A 6,000-nucleotide genomic window follows, 5' to 3' on the forward strand; every position below is an offset into this window, starting at 1 on the left:
CTTCAAGAAATCCTAGAAGTGGTGCCATTGTGCAGAATATGGTTGGGAAACATAGTTGTGTACATGCCTACCTGTGGCCCCTCCCCTGCCCACACCCTCCAGGCCTTCAATGCCCATTGGGGGCAAGGGCAGGTCTACATGGCCATATATGGTCATATCACCTGATAAATATTTAAGAAATTTCAAAATATATTAAAAATTAATTAGGTCTCACCCATTTGGGAAACCTAGGGACCTCCAAAAGCAAACAAACAAAAAAACAACAACCCAGGGTGCTGGTGGTACTATCATTCCATGAGTGTTTTTTCATTGGCACAGACAGGACAACTGGCCAGGACTGAAATAAAGGCATTAAGTACAGGGCAGTTCGTGCGCAAAATCTGTTTGAGTCTGCCAGAGATTTGAGACTGGGACAGAGGTTCACATTCCAGCAGGACAATGACCCTAAACATACAGCTACACAGGAATGATTTAAAGGGAAGAATGTTAATGTCCTGTAATGGCCTCAAAATCCTACAAGCTAGCCTCCAGCAATATGTGGACCAAGAACTTCCAGAAGTACAGGCAGGATTTCGAAGAGGCAGAGGACCTAGAGATCAAATTGCCAACATACGCTGGATCATGGAGAAAGCTAGGGAGTTCCAGAACATCTACTTCTGCTTCATTGACTATGCTAAAGCCTTTGATTGTGTGGAGCACAACAAATTGTGGCAAGTTCTTAAAGAGATGGGAATACCAGAGCATCTTATTTGTCTCTTGAGAAACTTACGTGCAGGTCAAGAAGCAACAGTGAGAACTGAACATGGAATCACTGATTGGTTCAAAATTGAGAAAGGAGTTCGGCAAGGCTGTATACTGTCGCCTTGCCTATTTAACTTGTATGCGGAGCACATCACGAGAAAGGCGGGATTAGAGGAGTCACAAATTGGGATCAAGATTGCAGGGAGAAATATCAACAACCTCAGTTATGCAGATGATACCACTCTAATGGCAGAAAGTGAAGAGGAACTAAAGAGCCTGTTGATGCGGGTGAAGGAGGAGAGTGCAAAAGTTGGCTTGAAACTCAACATCAAGAAAACAAAGACCATGGCATCCGGCCCTCTCAATTCCTGGCAAATAGATGGGGAAGAAATTGAGATAGTGACAGTTTTTATTTTCCTGGGCTCCAAGATCACTGCAGATGGGGACTGCAGCAAAGAAATTAAAAGACGCTTGCTCCTGGGGAGGAAAGCTATGGCAAATCTATACAGCATCCTAAAAAGCAGAGACATCACCCTGCCAACAAAAGTGCATTTAGTCAAGGCTATAGTATTCCCAGTTGCAATGTATGGCTGCGGAAGTTGGACCATAAGGAAGGCCGAGCATCAAAGAATTGAGGCTTTTGAACTCTGGTGCTGGAGAAGACTCTTGCGAGTCCCTTGGACTGCAAGGTGAACAAACCGGTCAGTCCTAGAGGAGATCAGCCCTGCCTGCTCCTTAGAAGGCCAGATCCTGAAGATGAAACTCAAATATTTTGGCCACCTCATGAGGAGGAAGGACTCCCTGGAGAAGAGCCTAATGCTGGGAGCGATTGAGGGCAAAGAAGAAGGGGGCGACAGAGAATGAGGTGGCTGGATGGAGTCACTGAAGCAGTAGGTGCAAACTTAAATGGACTCCGGGGAATGGTAGAGGACAGGAAGGCCTGGAGGATCATTGTCCATGGGGTCGCGATGGGTCGGACACAACTTCACACCTAACAACAACAACAACAACAATCCAATGTGATTCTAGAGCTGTCAGCCTACAGGTGGGACAGGGGACCACCCAGGCAGCTACCGATTAAAACAAATAATAATCAACATACTGTTGTACTGCTGCAATATGGGGGAGTCCGTGTAGAAAAATATCTGGGATATTTCACATTGATATGACCCAGGTAGGCCCTTCAGTGTGCAAGGAGAGAAAAGCAACTTTATCTTTATTTCTGGTTCACCATAAGTAGCACAGGTCAAGCCAAGCATGGTTGCCATAAAGCTTTGTGGGACAGAAATAGGTCAACTGGCAGAATCTGTGTAGTCAGGATCCTCAGCTAGAGGTCTCCTGTCTGTCACAGGAATGATGCAATCCTTGCACAGAAAGCCACCTGGAAAGCACAGCAGAAACAAAGGATGGGGCTGCACCTGGACCAGTGGCAGAACTATTCTGTAAGGTTTCACCTTGATGTCTCCTGGTGCTTCTGTAGTTTCTGTCTTTTAGTAACTGGCAAATCAAACTCCCATTAACAGAGGGTTCTCCCACTCCCAACCAAAATGCAAATGAAGTCACTCCCAAGAACTCACCCCTAAATAGCCTACTGGAGTTCCTTTATCAGAATCAATCTCCACTTCTTTGTCATCATAATCCTGCTCACATCAAGGCTTTGTTTTAGAGCTCCCTGCCCCCCTAGGCCCAAGGTACAAATTTGCAATACAAAGAGAGCCGAGACAAGCATTCTCTGTTCTTGCATTGGGTTTTACCTTGTACAAGACCCGGCTTGCTGGAAAGGTTACTTCAGGGGTAGTCAAACTGCGGCCCTCCAGATGTCCATGGACTACAATTCCCAGGAGCCCCCTGCCAGCGAACATCTGGAGGGCCGCAGTTTGACTACCCCTGGGTTACTTCTTCTGGTCAGACGGTAAAGTCTGCTTTAAATTGACCCAATTCTCTTTCTCTCATACACAATCATCTCTTTATTTCCTCTGTATGTCTGATTTAGATTACATTGTATGTACAGTATATGCTGGCGTATAAGACTACTTTCCCCCCCTGAAAAACATGCCTCCAAGTGGGGGGGGGTCGTCCTATACGCCGGGTGCACTTCAGTTGGGATAGACATAGCTGCCCATAGGGGCCCATAGTACTGTAATGTAATGTAACAAACTCTATATTTTGAGTGGGAATGTTGGGGGCCGTCTTATACGCCCAGTCGTCTTATACGCCGGCAGATACGGTATGTTGTTAAGGACCATTTTAATCTGTTTCCAATACAATTCCTTTTCATTAATTTTTAGAACTGTCTCTAAGGCTTCTTGCCAGATACTCTGCACACAGGTGGAGTATCTCGCTTGTCATTGCCTCCTGCATTGCTTATTAGTCTCCTAGAATTGCTAGTTCCCGCATCATAAATTCAGGGACAAAGGTCTATTTTCAGAAACAGCATGGTCTAGAATAAATCCAGAGAAGGGCTGTGGGGGGAAATAAGAATGGCGACGCTACACACTATCGCCTATAAATGTACCAGCCTTTATGGCCACAGAAAAGCATTGTTGGAGTAAAAAAATCCCAGTGGCACTCAGAAACATGCCATGCCAAAGGTCACAAACAATAGTTCTCACAAAACATCATTAGGCAAGGGGCAACACTGAGCCTGCTCCCATTCTCATGATCAGCAGTAAATCACAGACATCTCCCCAACACCCATAATTCTCTAAAAGGCCCTCTGTGGTGTAGTGGTTAGGCTAGAATTTGGCGGGCCCAGGTTCAAATCCCGACTGCGCTTGGAGCCCTTGGGCCAGTCACCCATGTTCAGCCCATCCAACCTCAGAGGGCAGTTCTGAGGATAAGATGGAGAAGGGGGAATATTGTAAGCTGCTTGGGATCCCCATTGGGAGAGAAGGTAGGGTATAAATGAGGTAAACACATAAATACAAGCTGGAGTGAAGACAGAGGAAGGAGAGTAAAGGAGGCTTGAACCCTGGACCTGCACGAGCAATACCACCAGGCCATCACTGAATACCGAAACATTTGCACCCATACCAGAGCTGCAGCACCAAAACCTTTTTGCAGGTGATTCCTATTTAAATATTCGTGGAATCCCATTGCTTTAAAACGAAAGGTATGCATAGCTGTTCCACTAGAGGGCGCCTAATGACTTCCTCTTGGCTTTGCTTTACTTCAGCTCTGAAAATCTGGCATCAAGCATGGCAAGTACCACGTGACAAATGCAGCCCAGGGTCATCCGGCTAATTAGGCCTGTTGATAAGGGAGAAGAAGAGAGCCAGTTTGCACACTAGCTGCCTCTCTTATGCTTACAGTGCACACCAACAGGCAGAATACTGAGCCAATCAGATCCAGATAGATTTATCTGTAAATTTTATTGTAGCCTTGATGTTCCTTGCCATTTTACTTTCAATTGGGATAGCAGCAGAGTTTATCAGGAACAAAATGTCCTTTCTACCTTCAAAGATGATGCTTCTAGCTCCCCTACCTGTTTCTGTCTCTCACACACATGCAATAAAATATTTTTGATAAAACAGCTCACCCTTCCCATTATCCAATGACTGCATACCTTTTCTGCACTGGCAGTGCCCCACCTAGCTGGCGATAGGTGTTTGAGCTGGGACCAGATAGGGGAGCATTTGCCCTACCGGACCCGGTCTGCCCTGGATTTGTGCCTTTCACTGCACAGGGGAGGGAGGGGCTTTTTTCTGTTTAGGAATGCGGTAGCAATACCATGTTCCTAAACAAAAAAAATGCCCCAGGCAGCTTGGCAGCGCTACACAGTGCTGTGTAGTCACCTAGGGAGTTTTGTGTCTGTTCTGAGACACCATAGTTGGCCCAGGGCAGGGGGAGGAGGAAAGCCTGGACAGCCTGACTGTTCCCTGCCAGATGGGCCTGGCCTGAAATAGGCCCCGATGGCACCTACGGCATGGAAGGGAATACAAGAAGGATCCATGTTCCCTTGCCATGGGCCAACTGAGGACCTGAATCGTGCCAGGCCAGCGTTGACATCATATGGAAGTAGGGATTAGCCCCGCAGCCAGACAAGCACTAACCTGGGCAGAATTCCCTATGCGGAAAAGACCTTAGACTAAGATTATATTATTTGGGTTTTACTTCTTAAAAATCCAAGGCTGAATTTGGTGTCTCTTATCGTAGTGTTAGATTTCTGTCTATAGCTTCATAAAATTACAAGCTACAATTAACATCTTTAGAAAGCCTCCGATAAATGACCATCAATTTTGTATCTATTTTACTAATTACACAACTTTCACCATTGTCTATTGCAGTGGAAACAGAGCACAAAACTATTGTTTAAAAGCAAACGAAGCATAATATAGAAAGCAGGGTCCCAATGTGTTTTAGCCTGTGGGCAACTTTGGAATTCTCACACAGGGTGATGGGCACAAGCAGAACAAAGCTGCCATGGCAGGCTAAGTGAGGTTATGCATAACTAATAGTAACTCTTCAATATTTTATGCAGATGCTCTGTTCAACAGGATGCCTTTTAAAACAAACATGTTGGTTAAGACTCGAGCTGTGGTGGCTGGTGCCGCCAAAGCAACTTCTGAAAAACCTGCACAGCCTATCAGATCTCCAGTGGCCAATCAAAGCCCTATCGGGCTAAAGCCCCACCTGACCAGGAAAGGTGCAAGTGAGTGCCACGATACCAACAGGTGGTATAAATGTGAAATGATACAAAGGATGTTGGTATAGAAGAGGAAACCCTGAGGGCTAACCCATAATTTAGAGCTGTTGTTCTTAAAGTGGGTGGTACCCCCTTGGGGATGTTGGATTATCTAAAGTAGCGATCCCCAACCTGTGGGCCGCCGACCACATGTGGTCCTTCCACTAATTGGAGGTGGGCCCCGAAAGATGCCTTCTCCCCCCCCCCCCCGGCCCTTTACAACACACTTCGGGTGTCATTGTCTCCCATCACTCCCAGATGGGACTATCTCATTGCAGAGAACCAAGCTCAGGGTTTCCATTGATTTGTCATTGTCATGAGTTAAAATTTCCATGAAAATAAAATGTTCCTTATGTTCATTGTTGTGGCGTGTCTGTATCTTATTTTGAAGGGATGTTTAAACATTACCATAGCGATCAGAGAGCGTTAGGGCAGTGGGTGAGAGTAGAGGAGTAAACTACCCCCCCCCCACACACACACAGGGCCTCAGTAAAATTGTCAGGCATTGAGTGGTCCCCAGTGATAAAAAGGTTGGGGACCACTGATCTAAAGGAGTACTAAGAGGTAAGAGGGTG

The sequence above is a fragment of the Paroedura picta genome, chromosome 8, assembly GCF_049243985.1.
Source record: "Paroedura picta isolate Pp20150507F chromosome 8, Ppicta_v3.0, whole genome shotgun sequence".
Classification (NCBI taxonomy): Eukaryota; Metazoa; Chordata; class Lepidosauria; order Squamata; family Gekkonidae; genus Paroedura; species Paroedura picta.